Genomic DNA, 21510 nt, shown 5'->3' with positions numbered 1-21510 from the left:
GCTGTTGTATCCTGGGGAAGACAAGTCAAAGAAAATCTGCACCGGTTACAAGATTTAGCCAACCAAGGGCTTGAATCTCCTTAAAGAGAGCGAGTGCCGCGCCTCAATCCAAATAGTGTTGTGTATTTCCTTTCTTTATATCAATAATATTCAAAAGTATTATTCAGTTTCTCTTTGTGTGTTATTTCCATTATTATTGTGTTCGCACCAACATTCTGTAATAACATCCCATTCCAACCAATCATATGCTTTGTCTAGATCAAATTTCAACAAAGTAAATTTGAAGGCCAAAAAACAGATAAATCTCCATGTGAAATATTTGAATGGCTTCTTCAGTAATGCCATAAATTTGAGTATTTCACTCATAATTTGATACAAACTCCATTTCTATGACATATAATGAATTATGGTGCCAAACATATTTGAGAAAGAAAATATTACAAAAAATTATATCTCTGATTATATATATGTAATCAGGAATTGAAAATGATGAAGAAAAGTATAGACCAATTCTCATCTACCCTGTTTGATAGCCTTACCAAGCATGGGTTTAGAAGCACTCACTGGTGAATTATCTATGTAACCCACCATGCTTGAACTTTCTGAATAGTCATAATAGATGCTAACAGTTCCTCTAGCTGCAACATCATTTCTTAAGCTTCTAGGATCATCAGATTTCCAGTCAGTCAAATATCCAGGCTTTGAAGTTACAGTGCTCACTTCAATGTCTCCTAAAAGCATTGCCACCACACGCGACATTGATGGCCGTAATGCAGGTGATGATTGAGTACACAAAAAAGATACTCGTATTACTTGTTTTACTTCTTCCTCATTGAATTCTGATAATTTGACATCGACAAGATCGACTTCACGGTTGTCTTCATGTAGTTGCCAAGCCTGAGAAAGATATTTTGTTACTAGGCTTCAGAATATAGTATATAGGCAGTGACAGTGAGTATTCCATTTTTTTCCAATGAGTCAACCTTCTAATTGTTCAGAATATAGTACAAAGGTGGTGGAAAGGAGAAATCCAATTGTTCAAATGAGTCAAGGGGTTCAGCATATAGTCTAAAGGTATTGGTTGTGACAAGGACAGAGCTAGGATTTAGAGTGGTGGGGGGTGGTGTGGAGAGGACAAAGTATGAAAAAACAAATTCATGAAAACTAACCTTTTAATATATTACAATACACTAATCTACTAAAAGGGAACTCGGCCTTCTTTTTGTTTTCATAATTTCTCTATGATTATATACTAAATATCAGTGTATAAAATCAAAGAATCCGTCAAGAGATCATCTTCTATTTTGATTTTGTAAGCCAAAGCCAATTTTACATCACTAGATGTGGTTGGGCTATTTTAAGAGAGGATTAAATTTTTTTTTTTTTAGGTTCAAAAAAGGAGAAATTTTTATTTTATTGTAAACTATAATATATTGGTACAAAGTGTTAAAGATGAAGGCTTCTGCAAGTTCAGCTCTGGTTCAGTTGCTGCAAGTTTTGTACAGTATGACATGTAGCTTAATTTGTCCAAGTTTGAATCTTATGTAAAACCGTACGTCTTTAGGTCTCTGTCTATTTAGTTTTTCCTTCTCCTTTTTACTCTGTTTTGTGTGTGTATATTTATATATATTAACAGAGTTGTAATGTTTATCAATTCAATGAAAACAATTTCAGTTTTCTCTCATTCTAATCCAAAGTTTAATACAATTACAAAAAGAGAGTGGATTACAATCAATACAAACACAACAACTAACATTGTAAACATCTTTAATCCACGACAACAAAGCAAATATTAAATCTTTTTTGAAGCCATGTACACCAATGTATCATGGGGATCGTGAATCTAAGATGGACATCAACTTAATCATTAGTATTTTTCCTATCCTTAAAATCTTAGGGGGGCCAATAAGTATATTTACATATGAATTTGTAAAATTGTAAAAGATCTAGACAAATCCAGCTGTTTTCTTGATTGTTCCAAGGATCATCTTCATTTCACTTAAATTTGTTATTTTTACTCTCATATATCCATGCATTTCATGCATTATAAAGTACACTCTTGCATATCAGGTTTTGCATGTTTATTACATGCTTGAAATGCTTGATTAGTTAGGTTTCATGTATTGTTTCACTTTTTCTTTCGTTAGATAATGATTTGTTTATGTTGAATATTAATCATTCTAATAATTTCACATGGATATCTCTAGACTCTAGTATTCTTGTGGAAAGATGATGTTTTGCTCTTTTTTCTTTTTCTTTTATAAAAAATTGATTGTAACAATATGAATATATGTTATTCAAGGTTGTTTTGTGGTAAATTGTTTATATTGCTAATAGACACTAGAAACCAGTTTGTAGGACTGAGTGGGGCGAGAGCCTTACGCTTTCCCAATCCATAACTTAGCACCTGAACATAAATAGGGGGACATAGATCATAGGTATTGTTCATGTCCCATGTATTGCTTTTGTCATTTTCTATTTTTAAAATTTTAAATTGTGTTTAGGACTAAAGTAGTGTAGCTTTATTTTCAGATTTAATTATGGTCAAAAGCCATGTTTTTTATTCTTATTAGAGATTCAATGCATCGTTTTTCAATTCAGTGCAATTTTGAGGTTTCCAAAATTTTTTTATATGAATAAATAAAGTGATAACTCCATATAATAAGACTCCCATTCTTTGGGAAGGAAAAGATAATCGTTACAGCATTAGTAAAGCACTAGCTTGAAACTAAAATTTTGCTAACAAAATCCAAAAAAAAACTAGCATTGGGATAGCTACAAGATAGCAGAAACATCTTTCAACTACTTTGCATAGTCAAAATAAATTTTTTAAATTTTCACTCCAATTCAAACGACTACGCATCCAATTAAAGAAAGATAGCAACCTTCTATATGCAACACATAAACATAATTCATACCCATTCAAGAAGATACATCTTTTCTTCTTCCAAGGTTGAGTCTGAATTTCGCCTCCCACTAACCATCTCTAGAGCCACTATGCCGAAGGCAAACACATCAGTCTTCTCTGTAAGGTGTCCACACATGGCATACTCCGGTACAAGATATCCACTACATTAGTAACACAATTATATGCACAATTGAATATTAACATAACTAAAAATGAAATAAAATAGTAACTAGCTAAGCTTTTGGGGTCTTACATAGTCCTTGCAATGCCAGTGCTTATGTGACTCTTGTTATCATCATATAGCTTGGCCAAGCCAAAGTCTGATATTTTGGGGATGAAATAAAATAGTAACTAGCTAAGCTTCTGGGGTCTTACATAGTCCCTGCAACGCCAGTACTTATGTGACTCTTGTTATCATCATATAGCTTGGCCAAGCCAAAGTCTGATATTTTGGGGATGAGATCAAAATCAAGCAGGATATTACTGGCTTTCACATCTCTATGTACAATTCGAAGTCGTGACTCCTCATGAAGATAAGCTAAACCTCTTGCTACACCCAAGCATATATCATAGTGTTTGACCAATTGAGATTCAAACTTCTTTCTCCTGTCTCATGCAATCATAAAAATTTAAACTACTTACTATACATAATTATATGTGCACATAAAGTGAGATAGAGAAGCAACAAAGATGTGTTCTTATACCAAATAATGCTTGATCAAGGCTTTTATTCTCTAGATGTTCATAAACAAGGTGTCTTTTATCTGCCTCAACACAACATCCATACAATTTCACAAGGTTACAGTGTTGCACAGCAGACATAATAGCAATCTCAGTGACGAACTGGTTCTTTCCTTGGTGTGATGCAGCAGACAGTTGCTTCACAGCAACTACTCTTCCATCATTAAGTGTTCCCTATTTTGCATTGAGTTTCAATCACAAATATTAAAGAAAATAATTAAACGATAAATCGTTACTCAACAAGAGATAATTTTGATCTACTAGTGTATACTGTAAATAGAAAATGAGAACCTAGCCAATGACGTGGGTGGCTCCAATAGATGTAATTCACACTTCTTATCTAATTGATGGCTCAAATACAATCAAACTATGTTGAATAAAATTGCATACATTCATTTACAGATAAATTTACATGGATAAAACTCAATGTTGTTTGTGTGTGTGAGGAATGGCTATTTATACCCTGGAATTGGAGGCCAAACCTAACCGTTTTCAGTTTTTAACTGATACCATTCAAATGGAAAATATATGAAAAGAATGACTAGATTACACATATAAATATTTGTTCTACAATTTCAATACATGGAATCAAAAACTTTCGCTTTCAGATTATTATTTTCTCCAATGCATAGTTATTAGACATAGACTGAAGTTTGACCCTATGTAGGTTTTGGGTCATTGGGTTACTGATTGAACCACAGTTTTAATAAAAAATTAAAAAAGACTAACAACAATTTGGGAATGTGAGTGCATTAGAACTAGGGAAGAAGTAGAAAAGGGCTTATGGATTTGTGTTATGAATATTTAATTATTTTCATGTATGTACTTCTACAACAATTGCAACTGCCAGGATGTTAGAAATCATAAGCAATGTGAAATAAAGAAAAAATATATATAGAAACAAAATTGAAATAGATGATTTTGCATTGTGATTCTTTACTGCTGGGCAATTGCAACATGTCTAAAAGCTCCTGGCGATTGCAATATATGTCTAATTTCTGTTAACTTACATCAGATTGCAGACCTTATGGCACCGACGTAGATTTATGCACATAATGTTGTTAATTGCTTAGGAACTTACCTTATAGACAGGCCCAAATCCTCCTTCTCCAAGCTTGTTAGTTGGATTAAAATCTTCTGTAGCTGTTTTTAGTTCAGCGTAGCTGAATGCGAATGGTCTGACGTCCATTCCTAAGAGCTCTGCAAATTTCAACATAAACACAGGTTGTAACTCTAAATCCATTGTTTAGTAATCAATTTTATTAAGTTGTGTGCAGAAATTGCGGGATAATTTTAACTTGCTAAATTGAGAAAGCATCCCCATGTTAAGCATTAATTATCAATGTGGTTTTTTCTAGAATGTTGTTGGATTGATGATGGGGCTTCATTGGTGAAGTAACTCAGGTTTCTCCTTACTTTTCCATGATATGCATGTGTGTGTACACGTACATATGGGCATGTGTTTTTTATTATTTCCAGACATAGTAGAAGAGGCTTTGGTATAAAAGCCTCTATGAAGCTGCAGTTTTTATGCGAACGTGAAATTGAATTGAAGTTGAATGCGCAGTGTTATGTACGAAACACAACGTGCAGCACTGAGAGGCCAACTCACTATATAATTTAGTAAAATAGGAAAAAATTCAGTAATTTTAATTCGTAGACTAAATTGAATGAAGTCCAACAACTACCATAAATGTGTAACATGATTTCTGGCTCACCTTCTTCATTGTCATTGGTTTGAAGTCGTTTTCTTTTGCGGATGATATAGAAAACTATGAAAACAGATAGAATGCCTCCAACACCAATACTGATACCCACGATCAGACCAATCAAATTGCCATTGCTACTACTAGAACTGGGTGTAAATTCTATACAAAAGAAAGGCAGTCAAAAACACAACACCAACATTAAAGGAAAGCAGTACCTCATCTTCTTATTGCATCTACAATTTTTGCATTATGGTACCTGTAGTAGCATTTGGGACTAAGAATGGGTTGTTATTGATGGCACTTATGGCGGAAATAGAAGGTCCATAAGTACCTTCAACAGGTACGCAGCAAGTCCCTTTCCCAGCCCAAAAGAAATGGATATCAAGATAGTTTTCTGATACTTGAGCCGGAAAATCCCTCTCAATGCCTATGTAAGATCCCCCCGCTTCCTTTCGTATGTCAAAATCTTGTGAGACAAGATTCCCCTGACACAAACATATTCGAAATTTCAAAGGCTTCAGTCAGTTTATCTTTTAAGTAATCAAGAATTTCAACTGAAGGGTAAAGCTGATAAAATAGAGAACTCTAAGGGTCTGTTTGGTGAGTGAGTTCAAACTCACATTTTCACATTTTAAATAACATTACACATATTTTCACACTTTTTCATCTATATGTATTTCAAAAAACTACAAATAAAAATTCTCAAACTACTCTACCAAACACCCCCTAAATTTCCTACTGTAACCCCAAAATATACAGGAACCAAAATAATATTTTTAACATATTCATTATTGGGTAGAAACGCAAAAGTATAATAAGTATTTGTGTCAAGGCCTGTAACAACCTAAGAAAAAGCGTTAGCCACATCTGCGCTATACCTCAAAAAGACTGGTCACAATTGAGGCTCCTTGTAGTTGTTAATAAAGCTTAGATCTACCTAGTAAATACCAATGTGAGACTCATCACACACCCACACACATCACACAATCAATCAAATTGGGGTATCACAATCTCCCCCACTTAAATCCCTAACATCCTCCTTAGGGCCCACTTTGTGAGGTAGTGTCTCTGAGCCCACATGGGATTACCGGGCTGGCTCTGATATCACAATTGTAACGGCCCCGCACCAATTGTGTAGATATTGTCCACTTTGGGGCCCATACCTCTTATGGTTTTGTTCTTCCCTAGGTTGCGTTAGGGAAAAAGCCTCTACACATTGAAGAGAAGTCATTCCTTATAAACACATTCTTATATGCTTCCCTAGGTGATGTGAGATTCCATAGAATGCAATTTGATTGATTGTGTGATATGTGTGGATGTGTGATGAGTCCCACATCGGGTATTTACTAGGTAGATCTGGGCTTTATTAACAACTATAAGGATCCTCAATTGTGACTAGTCTTTTTAAGGTATAGCGCAAATATAGCTAGCACTTTTCCTTAGGTCATTACAGATAGTATCAAAGTCATGTCCTAGTCGGAAGTGTGGGCCCTACACACGAGAACGCGTGTGCCCGTAAGGAGGGTGGATTGTAGTGACCCAAAAAGGGAGGTCTTGCAATCTATGGAATCCCACATCACCTAGGGAAGTACATAAGAATGTGTTTATAAGGAATGACCTCTCTTCAATGTGTAGAGGCCTTTTTCCTAGTACAACATAGGGAAGAACAAAACTATGAAGGGTATGGGCCCCAAAGTGGACAATATCTACACAGTTGGGCCAGTGCCATTACAAAGTCTCTCCACGGTATGGTTGTGTGGCAAAACAAAATTTAAATGCAAACTTTTGCTATTAAACAACACGGATCACGTATAAGGACACGTTTACTAGACTGTAATGGTAATTACATAATAATAAAAATATGAATTACAAGGAATACAAGATGTTGTGATGTAAAACTCAGAACCATGAAGACAAATGGAATGAATGCATTTTAAATCAAATTATAAAAACTTAAAATATATTTTAAGAAATATCTTACTCATATATTTATATTTCCTAAAAAATAATATTTTTTAAAAAATTTGAAAGAAGGATTAGTTATTTTTTATTATTTTTTATTATCATAATTGTTATATGCTTATGAAAAATTTATTTATCTGAAAATATATTAATTTTAAAATTAATATACCTACTAAAGAATAGCTATTACAACACTTTTAGAGAGTAATAGTTATTCCTCATTTTTAAAAATAGTTATTCATAAAGAATGATTATTCCTTGTAATAAAAACATAACCAGACTACTGAATACTTAAACCATAAGAATAACTATTACATTTTAGTGCCTATTACAGTCTACCAAACATACCTTAAGTAACTTCCTCGTAGTTGCATACTTCCTTCGATTCATGTTCTCACTTCGTATTGCTAAGTCTTCTAATCTTCAATTTAGGAGGGAAAAAAATGTATGGTGAATCCGTTATTTATCGATTTAAAAAAAATAATATACCTATTTTTGGAGGGGGGCTGACTAATCAATTTGGAGGGGTAAAACGTGTCTTGAAATCAAACGAGTTTTTGGGGAGGCCACCTCCCCCCCCCCCCCCTTTTTTCCCCCTTTCTTTGCCTCTACCAATGGTCGGAACCAAGATTTCATCATGGAGGACCAAAAAGGATATCCTAAATTTTTTTTATATGAGAAAAATTATATTGTTATATCTTATCTATCAACTAATTCCAAACCATAAATATATATTGTGGGACCCTTGGGCCTAAAAGCTCATTATTTATCCATATATTGGGCCTATGGCCCAAGTTGAGAATGAGGATCTATCCGAGGAGGAGAAGTCTTTATCAGAGGAGATTGTGTTGATAAATAAAAGGTGGGATTTGGTCATAATAGCTCTAAATAATGTGCCAAGGATGAAAACTTCCTCGGCCGGACTTGACTGAGGTCCTGTAAGATGGTTTGACAGCAAGGATGACAACCCTTGAAATTCAGTTGGGGTAGACAAGCATTGCAGAGATATAAGATAAGGATGAGCCCCAAAATATCTAAGAAGAAAACTACTACCTCCGCATTAAATGCACTATAGCTAATCCCATGCTCGCATTAATATAGAAGTGATACTTGAACAGTGTATTTTAGCCTTACCGCTACTACATGAGGACTTATGGGAAGTGTTGATGGGACAAGTATCAGCACTAACCATCTAGTATACAGGTGGAAGTGGAGATGAAAAGGAGGGAGAGTATAAAAGAAAGAGGAGAGAACAAGATGAAGGGATCGAAAAATTGAGAGAAGAGATATTGTAGCAATCCACAGTCAAACTTGTAACGTTATCTAAGAGCATTATACAAGAACTATTGTCCTCGGATTTCGCCGAGGACGTTCTTCCTTCGTTTTACGATTGTTCTTTTTTTTTTTTTTTTGTCATCAAGCTTATCTAGCTCGTTGTTTGACCAACTAAAGTCCAGTTTTCCAACCCATTCCTCTACAAATTCATTGTTTTGGACTTCTTGGTCCTAAGTCCATCCACGTGTTGGGCTAGAAACTCAAATCGGGTCCTTATGTATATATATATATATATATATCACCTTCTAAGAACAAAAAAAATTATATAGCATTTGGAATAAATAAAAAAGAGTTGATAAATTGATGACTATAATGATGAGAGAAAAATATAACTTCAAAAAAAAATGCGAACACCAACAATTTGACACGAAAATGACACTTTAATTCAATTCTATCAAAATTACTCAACATTATGTTTTATTGACCATAAATACTAACAAATTATCCTCTACTTTCTTTATTTTTATAACTGATATTAGTAAATTAATTAGGAAAAATTAAAGAAAAATAAAATAAAGTATATTGTTTCCAATTCTAAAATTTAAGAATTTTCTAGTCAAGAAAATTGAATCATTAATTATGTCAATCCAAAATTTTACTTATCTTTTCAAATTTAATTTAATTTTTTTTCTTTTCATTCCATGAATACAACTCATTATTGAATAAAGCAATGAAATCAATGTTAATTACTTTTCAAGGGGTTCAATTAATTTATGTTTTTTTTTAATGGAAACTAATTAATGTTAATAGGAAAATGCTAATGGATACCCTTAGGGCAATGGTTAACAATCCGTTAAAACAATTAATGTTTTAACAGTTTTTTCCATTTCCCATAAAAGTGGTGTCAAAATTTTTCTAAAATGAATTGTTAACCATTACCCTAAGGGCACCCATTAGCATGACCCATGTTAATAAAATGACAATGGTTCACATAGGTCAAATGGTATTATTCTTGGGTTGTCTTTTCCATAGTTATGAATTCTATTCAGTTTCGTCCATAATAGCCAGAATTTTCCACTCCAATTAGTTAACCGAAACAAATTACAATTCTATTCCATCTCATTCCAACTTCTAGCTTATTTCGCTCCATTCCACTTGTTTCGGTCCATTTCACTAAATTCTACTTGATGTGGTAATTTCAGCTGGCATGTAAATGAATCATTTTTTTTTTCCAAAACCCTTTTTTTTTAATTACTTCATTTTTTTTTTGCTTGTGAGAAAATTTTATTACTTCACTTATGAAAGTTCAATAAGTGTATAAAACACCTTGAACGTTTAGACTCCTAATTAACAAATTATCAATTCAAGCTTAATATCAAACAATTTATGTGCGGAAAATGAACATAAGCTTAATATAGAATTGATAAACAATCTAAACCAAATAAAATCACATCCACAACAGAAATTAAATGGAAAAGATTAAGGGAAGAGAGATGCAAACATAAGGATAACACTCGATGTGTTATCGAAGAGGAAACCGAAGCCCTTGGCATAAAACCTCTCCGCCGCCCTCCAAGCGGTAAACAATCCACTAAAGAATGTAGTTGAGATACATGAACAGCAGAAGACCCTCCAAGCCTAATCTACCCAATGTACCAAAGCCTTCCAAGCTCCTACTCCAACAAGGTTACGCCGAACCTATTTCTTCTTTAGCTTGCCAAATTCCGCTACTTGACCATAGTATCTACTAATATGAAATTGATCACTTCTTAACTACTTCCCAAACACCAAATGGCCTTCTCACAAATAAGAGTATGGTGAGAAAAGGTTTTGGTAATGTACCTCTCAAGGATTTAACAATGGAGAGGAAGAGAGTAGAGGAATTCGAAGAGTCTCTATGTGAAGATTATGGATGAATCAATCTTGTTTTTCTATAGGATTTCTCTCTCAAAATTCTCTCTGAAAGCTTTCTGAATATCATGGGTATAAGCAAGGTTGTCAAAATTGGGATCCTACGTAGGATCGTGGGAGGTAGGTAGAATCATGGATCGTAGGATCGGATCGTAGATCGTAAGATCCTACATTATTTGAGAAAAAAACAAAAAATACACATTGGTATGTTAAATAATCACATAAATTATACATTCATTGATATAATTACCATACATCACTACATTCATTTATAAGTATTATTTAAAGATGTCAAAAACCTCAAAATGTGATACTTTATTGGAATATTTTTTATTTGAGTTTAGCTGACACTCTCTCTACATTAGAGTGGAAAATTTTGGTCTATTGGGATTTTATTTTTCATTTAAGTCTAACTGAGCCTTTTGTCAAGTTAAAGAAGATTACAAGAAACCAAGGTCGTCTGGGATTGTCAGAATCGTACGATTCTACCGATCCTGAATGATCGCAAAGATCCTTGAAAGATTTAGATCGTTTTAGGTAGGTGGGATCGTAAAATCGTAGAATCGTAAGATCCAGATCGGGATTTTGACAACCATGGGTATAACAGTATATATATAGTAGGGTGAGAAGGAATGTGAAAAGTTAGTCTTTCCCAAACAGGGTGTTCTGGCGACTTGACCTCGCGACTAGGTTGAGTCGCAAGTTCAAGCCGCGAGCTAATGGCCTGACCAACTTGGGACTTTTGTCCTATAGTGCAATAGCTTGTGTGACTCTTCAGCTATTGGCATGCTTGGCACGTGTGCAACTTTTACCGACTGGCAAGCCGCGAGCCACCCGCAAGATCCAGTCGTGAGTCCCTGCTTCTTTGCACAATCTTGAGCATTTCTTCACACTCTCTCACACACTACCCTTACATGATTCCCACCTAAATATAGGATTACTAATTGCTAAAATACAAGCAAATTTGGTATGGAATAAATTCAACAAGATGGTTGATAAAATTCAACCTTACAATCTCCCCCTTTGGCTATTCCGTGACAAAACTCTAAAACAAACTCTAGACTTAACATTTGAGTTGGGAACAGTTGAACAAAACTCACTCACACCTAACTCTAGAATCTGATAAGCTCTTGAATCATATGAACAAGAATCTCCCGAAACATAACAACATAGTATCATCATTGTATGCAGAAAAACTTGTAATAGCATATAAGACAAGCACAATGCGATCAAGCAAAATGGAATGAGAAATAAACCATGGCTTGACCAAATAGTAATCACTATAAAATAGTGACTACAATGCTCATTCACACTTGGAATGAACATCCGGACATACAAGTTAATAAGCTCAATGCAAATCACTTGCATGCCCAACACTCAACCAATGCACAATACATAAAGTATATGCGTCCAGGAACAAAATCCTACTAGGGCACAAGAGTGAGAATACTTAAAGAAAATGTAAAACATTTAGCTAGAAGTATTAGGCAACAGAACATAAAGGCTACAAAGCATGGTACAAGCCATAAAAGCCTACAAGCACATGAAAACAAACCCTAAAAGCTTACAAAAGCAACATGGGAACAAACTAAAAACATACTGAATAATAACTTTAAATATTAACAAACCAGAGTAGCATGAGTGTTTTAAAAACATATCCATGAGTTTTAAACAAACCAATAACCAAGAAACACAGCCATACAAAACCAAGAGTTTATAAAGACAATAAAAGATTATAAGTAAATGACTGATAAACTAGGCTAGCCAAAGTTAGGCAATAATATGTTCAAAGTTATGTGTGAGTGCATATGACAGCTTTCTCCTCTTGAGCACACAACTCCCCCTTTGACTATGCACACTTCCCTTTGTGTTGCTCTCCCCCTTTCAATAAGCTCTCCCCAATAAGCTCTCCCCCTTTTTGGCACGAATAGCTAAAGGTTGTCCTCTGGCTTTTGCTGAATAGCATCTAGCTGTTTCTCCATGGTTGTGAGTCGCAATTGAACTTGATTGTTGGTGGAGTAGATAAGTCTTTCAATTCCGTCAATGCGCATATGAAGATTTTCAGACCAATTTACCAAAGTTGCCTATTGGGCTATAAGATGGGCTAAAGAGTTGCCCTCTCAAAAAAATTTACTTTGATTGTATCACGGAATTACAATTGAAACATATTACATCAACAGTGTGATGTTTAATTTTCAAGCTTATTTTTTATTTTTAAAAACTATAACTTAATCTTGTATTTCTATGCTGTAATCGTAAAAACGTTCTTACCTTCTGATTTTGGAGCAGGTAGGTTAAAATTTTGTAACACAACGTTCTTACATTCTAACCTTGTATCTTTTAGATCCACGCTTCAATCACGGACCTCTTTTTTCATTTTCTCTTTTTTTTCTTGGGTCCTCAGGTATGCCTTACCATCAAGAATTACATTTCCTATAATAACTTATTATTGGGTAATTATTGGGTACTCCCGAAGTACTATAAATATGTACTCTCTCCTCTCACATAATTGTGAGTCCCACTAATTGAAGGGTGGGACCCACAATTCATGTGAGATGAGAGAGTACGCGTTTATAATACTCCTGAAGTATTCAATAATTTTCCCTTATTATTTTGATCCATTTTGGAATTATGTAGAGGATTTAACAATTTTTATAATATATATATATATATATATATATTGAGTATGTATTATATAAATTATGGGTTACGATTTTGTTAGGGGTATTCCAAAAGACTAAAAAATCAAATGAATCTGGACTAACATTTAATGACATTGAAACTTAATGCACTTTGATTAATTGATGTTTCTAAACGAAAGTTTTAATAACTTGTGGTCTTTTTCTTCCTTTTTTTGGTAACCAGCCTGTGGTTTTTTACCTTAACCTTTTATATATATATATATATATATATATATACATATATATACAAGATAGATTTTCTATCCTAGCCTAATCTAAGTGAATATGTGTGTGAAACTTCCTCCTAGGACTTGAATCCCAGCCCTTGCCCTTCACATCCCACAAGCACTTATATATAATTGTGAAGTGGCTATCGAACCACAGGTATGCGGTGGTTACGTTAACCTTTTTCAATCCTTAATCTTTCAAATGAGCAATTTTAGTCGTAGGGTTTAAAAGTTGAGCTTTAGTGGCTATTCTATCTGATGTGTAACGAAAATTTGCTAAGTTATCTTGTCCATGCGCGTCGTCCAAAGGATTGACGAGGTAAGTCATTGGTTACTCATCCGTCCGTCCTCAAGGTAGACGAGACAGACGAGCTTACTGACCTCCGTCCGTCCTTAAGGACGGACGGGCTTCTTAGCACTTGTCCGTCTGACATGGACGGACGAGCTCGCTACCATTCCTCGTCTGTAAAAGACAAGAGGGAGGATTACTACGTCTCCGCCGGGTGGAAGAACGAACCGTCGCCAACCGTTGTGAAATACGAACTTCTACATCAGTTACGGAAGTTAATTTCCGAGCTTGTTGGATTCCCCAACTGTAGGAGCGGTTACTAAACAAGTAACCGCTTCCCGTATACTATATAAGCACACGTCAATGAAAGAGTAAGGCATTCTGTTCTTGAGAAACTAAGTTTACATTTCTTCAGTCAGAGACTAACTTCACCATCGGAGGGTTCTTGGCCGGCTACCACCGGTCTCCTCTGAGTTTTTACTTGTTTTCTCAGGATTCAATCGCAAGTTTAGCAAGGCCCGGCATTTTCAGTCCACTGATATCCCAGAGTTCATCACTATCTACTTCTATTAATTTGTTTGTGTACATGACTAATGATGAAGTAATAAAGTGGCCAATTTTTAATAATGTGAAAGTGTTTTTTTTTTTTAAAAAAAAAGAAAAAACTATACAATCAATTTACCCAACTGGAACTTGATAAAAAGCTATTATCATGAGTAGATACTATATGCTGAAACTCTAAAAATAAAAACAAAATTTACCCAGTTGGAACTTATTTAAGCCCCAGTTTGATCAGCTAGGCTTCGTCTTAGTGACTTGGTACATATCGACTTTTGAACCTCTACTTATTACCTTACGTTCATTTCATAAGCTTAAAATACTAGGGTTTTTCGAATGAGTTTAAAAAAGAATTAAATTCATGCTTAAAATACTAGGGTTCTCCCAGTGAGTCTAAAAAGCAATTAAATTCATTGAAGTTGATGTTAATAACTAAAAATCATTCAATTACTCTAATCAGTAAAGTGCTACGCAATTACACGAATTAAACGGAGGTGTATCAAATGACTTTCCCGTATTTTTGATTCATTCCTGAAAGAAAATGACTATTTAAAAAGATATAAGGATATGCATATATCAGTCTAACAAGGATTGTCTATTTGATTATGGTATCCCAAGATTCTTTATGATGTCAAAGTCTCATGGTCTGATACTGTTTATTTTTTTTGGTTGGCTTGCTATGCTCTCATATTAAATAGGATAAAGTTTTATTACAAAATTGGTTGTAACCTTATACTATAACTTACTTTAATATCTTTTTATGGAGGTGAATTCTAATAAATCCATCATTGAATGAAGTCTTCTTCTTATATTCTTCATACTTGCATAATTTCTATAAAATTAAAGATTAATAACTATGTCATCAATAAATTTTTTAAATTGCAAGTTTTTGTATTTTAAAAATATTCCTAAATATTTATTATTGATCATATAGTAAATAATATCCAATTGACATATAAGCTTATAGATTATATAGTAAATAATATCCGATTGACACAAAATTTGACATGTGTGTTAAAAGCATAGAGAACATATAATTTAATAATTAGATTTTCAAAATATGTAGTAATGTTTATTTTATTGAGTAAGATTATAACTAGGGATAGAAGTATCACTAGACTAGATGGCCCTCCCAATTTTTTTTAAAAAAATATTATTATATATATGTGTACTAATTTTGGCAATTTTTTTCTATAAAATTACATTATGTTTCCCTTAAATAATATCATTGATTCTTTTAAGCATAATGTTATACTCACAAACTTTTTTACAACATTTTTATAAATTGTTTTGTAGCAAATTCTAATTTGTTTGCATAATAGGCCCACCACTCACATCATTTTTTTATTTACCACTTATTATATTAGTAATTTATAAAATAGCATGAAAAATTAAAAAATAGCTCAACAACAAAAATTACCAATAGTAAATTTAAAAAAAAAAAAAATTAAGCTCAACTAACCAATTTTATCCAAAATAAATAACTCTGCCCTTTAAAGAAATTCTAAACAAAAATAATTTTGTTCTTAACACCAAAAAAAAAAAAAAAAAAAAAAAACTCAATAGTTAAACCTAAGTAGTAGTAAAGACAGAAGTTAAAACTACCACACACAACCAACAATAAAGTCGTCCCTCTAACTCAAAGTTCTAACTCTGTCTCTAGTTGTAGTCTTAGGCTAGAACTAATTTTGTAGCTTAAACTTTGTCTTATTAAAAATCTATACAAAATTACACTTTCCAACAGTTAAATGAATCTTAATTGGTAAGTTTTGTAAGCTCTCAAATTAAATTTATTTTTATATTTTATTTTTTCTTTTATTGATAAGTTCATAAATTGACTTTGATTTCTTGCTAAATGTCACACATATTTTCTCAAGTACATTATCTAGAAAACTATCATTTTTTTTCTATTTACAATCAAATGGCAATAGTACTCAAATTGGAGGCAGTACTCCAAATTTTTTTTTTATTCTAAAATATTTTTTATGATATCCCAAGTACAAGATGTTTAAGAGTGTAAGGTTGAATTTAATCAACCATCTTATTGGCTTTATTCCGTGCCAAATTTGCTTGTAATTCAGCTAGGGCTGTCCACAGGTCGGTTCGGGTCGGGTTTGTGCCCAACCCGGAACCGACCCGATCATTTCGGGTTTTCCATTTTTAGACCCGCCGCCGACCGTGAACAGAGTCGGTTCGGGTGCTCGGATTTTCGCCGGGTTCAGATCGGTCCTCGGTCGGTTTCGAGTTGTGTGAATATCTGCCGGATTTTGGCAAAAGTCGCCAGATATGGCGAGACCTGATCGGACCTTGACGAGATCTCAGCGGATCTCGAAGAGATCAAGCCAATCTCGACGAGATATGGTCGGATCTCGATGAGATCTCGGTATATCTCTAAGAGATCAAGCCGAATCTCGACGAGATCTCGCCTAAGCCTTCGAGGTCGGACAGAAAATGGACGATTTTCCTTCGAGTTCAAGCCGGATCTCAACAGATCGGACAGAAAAGGTGCGATTTTCCGGTCGGGTCGGTTAAATATCGGTTTCTCAGCCTCAAACCCGCCAACCGACCCGCCGTTTTCGGGTTCAGGGAGTAGAGACCCGCCGCCGACCGTCACCGGCGTCGGGTCAGATCGGACGGTTGGGACAGGTGGGTCAGGTTCCGGATCTGGATGGACAGCCCTAAATTCAGCATTTAAAAACCCTGTATTTATGTGAGAATCATGTAAGAGTAGTGTGTAAGAGAGTATGAAGAAAAGCTCAAGAGTGTGCACTTAGCAAGGTCTCATGACTAGATCTCATGACTAGCTCGCGGCTGGCAAGTCGCCAAAATTTGCACACGTGTGAAGCATGTAGAGGAGCTGAACAGTCACGCCAGCTATAGCACTATAGGAAAAAACTTTCAGTCTGGCCAGGCAGTTAGCTCGCGACTCAGTCAAGTCACCAAACCATTCTGTTTGGGAAAAACTGACCTTTCGCATTCCAAACACACATCAGTATAAATACCCCTTATACTCACGTATTGTAGAGAGCTTTTAAAGATAATTTTGAGAGAGAAACCCTAGATGAAAACAAGATTGACTCATCCACAATCTTTACACTTTGATTCTCCAAATTCCTCTACTCTCACCCTCTCCATTGTTATATCCTTGAGAGGTACATTAGCCAAAACATTTTCTCACCATACCCATATCTATGAGGAGGCTATTTGGTGCTTGAGAAGCAGTTAGGAAGGGACTAATTGATATTGGTTGATGCTATGGGCTATAGCGGGATCCGGTAAGCTAGAGAAGACAAAAGTTCGGCGTAACCTCGTTGGAGTAAGAAGCTTGGAGGGCTTAGGTACACTGGGTAGATTAGGATAGGAGGGTCTTCTGCTGTTCATGTATCCTAACTTCATTCTCTAGTGGATTATTAATAACTTGGAGGGCGGTGGATAGGTTTTACGCCGAAAACTTCGGTTTCCTTTTCAATAACACATCACTGTGTTGTCTTTGTGTTTGCATCTCTCTTCCCTTAATCTTTGCTATTTAATTTCTACTGTGGTTATGATTTTATTTGGTTTAGATTGTTTTATCAATTCTGGTTTAGCTTATTTTCATATTCCACAAAGACATTGTTTGATAAGAAGCTTGAATTGATAATTTGTAATTTGGGGGTCTAAATGTTCAAGGTGTTATACATACTATTTGAACATTCAAAGAGGGCCAAAATGGCCCAATACCATGTTTTTTTGAAATTTTTAGCAACAGAGCACTATTTCGGAAATAATTTGGGATCTACCACCTTTTGTGGTACTCGAGCATGGTGAGCTCGAGTACCATTTTTTCATTGGTCAACATCTTCTCAAAAAAAAAAACGCCGCTATAGGGCCCGAAAACGTCACTATAGGGCTTAAAAACGCCACTATAGGGCCCCTTGAACCTGGTATGGGTACTTATAAAAAAAATTTTGCAGGAAAACGCCGCTATAGGGCCCAAAAACATCACTATAGGGCTTAAAAACGGCACTATAGGGCCCTTGAACCTGTTATGGGGGACTTATAAAAAAAATTTTGCAGGAAAACGCCGCTATAGGGCCCGAAAACGTCACTATAGGGCCCCTTAACCTGGTATGGGGGCTTAAAAACGCCGCTATAGGGCCCGAAAACGTCACTATAGGGCTTAAAAACACCACTATAGGGCTCCTTGAATATGGGGCTACGTTGGAATGGAAAAATGTGGTACTCAAGCTCACCAAGCTCGAGTACCACAAAAAGTGGTAGATCCCAGATTATTTCCGAAACAGTGCTCTGTTGCTAAAAATTTCAAAAAAACTTGGTATTGGGCCATTTTGGCCTACAAAGAGTATTATAACATAAAGGATTATATGGATTTAATGAATTATCATTAAATCACAACCAAAAAACTCGCTACTATGACAGTATATATGTGGCATTTAATTTTCATTTTTAGAGATTAGTTTCTTAAAATAATGCAATTTTTTTAGTTTTGTATTTCTTCTCTGTAACACAATGCACGTACACAGTTTTTGGGATCAATTTTACCGTTACGTAAAGATTTGTTATTAGTTGTTAAAGAGTACACTTTTTAAAAGGTAAATTCTAAGCCTTAACTCTCACGTGAAAAAACAACCAGCTATTCTTTTCTAGTGCAGACTTCCCCGAATGATTCCTGAATCTTGCCTACGCCTACATGTATCGAAACCAGTCTTTCAAAAGTAGTCGAATTTTTGGGCTGTCCGAATTTTTGTTTTAGTTTGGGACTCGGTCGTATTATTGGCTTTTCTATTATTTATATTTATTATTATTTTTAATGTAAACTATTTTAATCTTTCTATATCATAAAAAGAAAATTGATAAGGACAAAATTGTAATATTAACACTCACTGATGAAAAGGAATAAGGTGACATTCCAATCCAACCGGTCGGCCTTAAATGTGTCCATTGACAAGTGGCAACAGTAGGAGCTCTATGGGTTCACCTCGAAGCTGATGGGAGCACCTTGGGCGAGGAAGATGGAAAGCTGACACCAATAAGCTGAAGGGGGTATGTGAGACTGACGGTTCTAACATGGCCCTAACTAGGTCTCCATGCATGCGTGTATAAGGAAATATCTTATGCCCCACGCTCAGTGCTAATCAAAAGGACTCCTACAAGGAAAGGGTTCCACAAAATGCACTCATAGGGACTCCTATAAGGAAAAGACTTTTAAACCAAAGAAGAGATGTCAGCCCTCTACTACTATAAAAACCCTAAAACCCTTACAAACCAAGGTACGCATAATTTACCTTAGCTCTGGCACTCTAGAGTTGTGAAAAGTTCTAACTTGACCTTTGGAGGGTATTTCGCTGGCACCACACCGATGCTCTCTATTAGGCCTTCTCTTTTTGTTATGCGAGTATCATTGCGAGCGCCCAAGGACTGTGTGACTCACTGGTGATTTTTTCAGCATCATCAACTGTCTGTGGGAAGTTGCGACTTATAAGCCGTACTATTGCTTCTCGGATGAAGAGTTGCATGGTGCTCACTCTCTCAATGGCAACCACTAACGATGTTCAAGGAGACGAACCACACACGACCACCCTCGAGAGATAGGTTCAAACTCTCACTGCTGTCGTGGAGCGCCTCACCTAACTGAACCATGATCTAGAGAAGCAGTTACGTCAAAAGAATGTAGACCTTAATACTTAGGAGGAAGACCAAGAGGGTACCAACGCTGAGAGAAGGAACCAAGAAGGGTCGGAAGGAAGTAATGTCCTAAGTAGGCTAGAGCGACTAGACATGAGTCGCCCATACATTATCAACACGGTTCCATCTCACATAGTCGCTGAGATGTAGATGATGAAGGAATGGATGGACACCACGTGCCTGATGAGTATCAAACAACGGGAGGACGAGATGCTAAGATCTTACATAACCCACTTTAACAAAGAGGCCCTTTCGATCAACGAAGCGGACGATAAGATACTTGTGGCAGCATTTACCAACGTGCTACGGAAGGGTAAGATTCTATTTTCACTATATAAGAATGACTCGAAGACTATGTCAAATGTACTTTATAGGGTGACCAAGTACATGAATGCGGAAGACAGGAGGACGTGCGGCCAGACAGGGGGCAAAAGATAGCAAGAACCGAAGAACAGCGAGAGGACAGACGTTCCAAGCCCTCTGTAGGGAAGTTCATAAGCTTCACCCCCGCTAACCGCCCCAATTGACCAAGTCTTGATGCAGATTAAAGACAAAGAGGCCCTAACCTTTCCTGGCAAGCTAAAGGGAGATCTTAATAAAAGGTCTAGAGACAAATATTGCCACTTCCACCGTGATCATAGCAATGGCACCGCTGACTGCTACGACTTGAAGCAGCAAGTTGAAGCCTTTATCGGGCAAGGAAAGCTGCAGAGGTTTATCAGCAAGGAGAGAGAGGATCCACCCCAAGAGTAGGCTCCCCAACAAGAAAACAAGTGTCCTAGGCTGCCCATAGGAGATATAAGAATGATTGTGATGGGTACAAAGGCCGCTGGGTCATCTAAAAAGGCCCGTAAAACTTACCTCAGGATAGTTCACAATGTCTAGTTGACAGGTTCCATGCCAAAGATGCTGCAGATCGACAACCCTGCCATTAGATTCTCGGAAGAAGATGCTCTACGTCTTCACCACCCACATGATGATGCGCTTGTCGTCAGCATACAAGTAGGCGACTACAATACGCACTGGGTTCTGGTTGACAATGGCAACTCAGCTGACATCTTATACTACCCAGCATTCTAGCAGATGAGGATTGACAAAGAACAATTGGTTCTAATGAACACTCCGCTCATTTGTTTTGGGGGAACAAGGGTGAATCCCCTGGGTATGGTCACGTTGCCCGTGACAGTTGGCGACTACATGGAAGGCCCACCCTCAATGCATGGAAGGTTGTGACCTCAACCTATCACTTAATGATCAAGTTCCCTATAGATTATGGAGTAGGAGAGTTGCACGGAGATCAAATAGCTGCGCGTGAATGTTATATTGCAATGTTAGAGGTGAATGACCATCTACAAACCATGAATATAGAAGAGCAGCGGACGATGGCGGAATCGGTAGAAAGACTCGAGGAGATACCCCTCGACGGCTCTAGGCTAGATCGAACCACAAGGATCAGCACCCTCACCAGCCCGATGGTTCTCCTAGCACTCATAACTTTTCTCAAAATGAACTAGGATGTATTCGCTTGGAGCTATGAAGACATACTAGGAATCAACCCCTCGGT

The 21510-nt window shown here is 36.0% G+C and overlaps 1 pseudogene; it reads right to left on the bottom strand.

The window, feature by feature from the left end:
* Nucleotides 1-293: 293 nt before the first annotated feature.
* LOC126722198 (probable LRR receptor-like serine/threonine-protein kinase At1g56140) lies at nucleotides 294-19777 on the bottom strand (annotated as a pseudogene).
* Between the last annotated feature and the right edge of the window lie 1733 nt (nucleotides 19778-21510).

This window comes from Quercus robur, chromosome 4 (genome assembly GCF_932294415.1).
Source record: "Quercus robur chromosome 4, dhQueRobu3.1, whole genome shotgun sequence".
NCBI classification, from domain to species: Eukaryota; Viridiplantae; Streptophyta; class Magnoliopsida; order Fagales; family Fagaceae; genus Quercus; species Quercus robur.
This window is presented reverse-complemented; position numbering and strand designations above follow the sequence as displayed.